The following is a 314-nucleotide window of genomic DNA, read 5'->3' as shown; positions in this document are numbered from 1 at the left end:
TATGTAGATTTGCTCTGGGCCAAAAGCTCCTGCAGATCAGTGGCTGAAGGGGAAAAATGCAGCTGTAGATAACACATAAAATTTATTTTTTTTTGTCTTTCCTGGAAAGCTAAAAACCTGACTTACAGGTTCACAATGTGTATTCTTTGTGTTTAGGTGACATTCTGGCAATTAAAGTGTAAAGTGAAGTATATAAAGGACGTAAAGAAACACACTCATGGTGTTTCCTGAGGGTTATTTGAGACCTTTGATTAACAGGTTGAACTCAACTCACTGAGCAGTTTCTGTGACTTAATGAATGAGTCATATTCATG

The sequence above is a fragment of the Plectropomus leopardus genome, chromosome 5 (genome assembly GCF_026936395.1).
Source record: "Plectropomus leopardus strain MGB_pleo_1.0 chromosome 5, ASM2693639v1, whole genome shotgun sequence".
Classification (NCBI taxonomy): Eukaryota; Metazoa; Chordata; class Actinopteri; order Perciformes; family Serranidae; genus Plectropomus; species Plectropomus leopardus.
Note: the sequence above shows the minus strand (reverse complement) of the source record.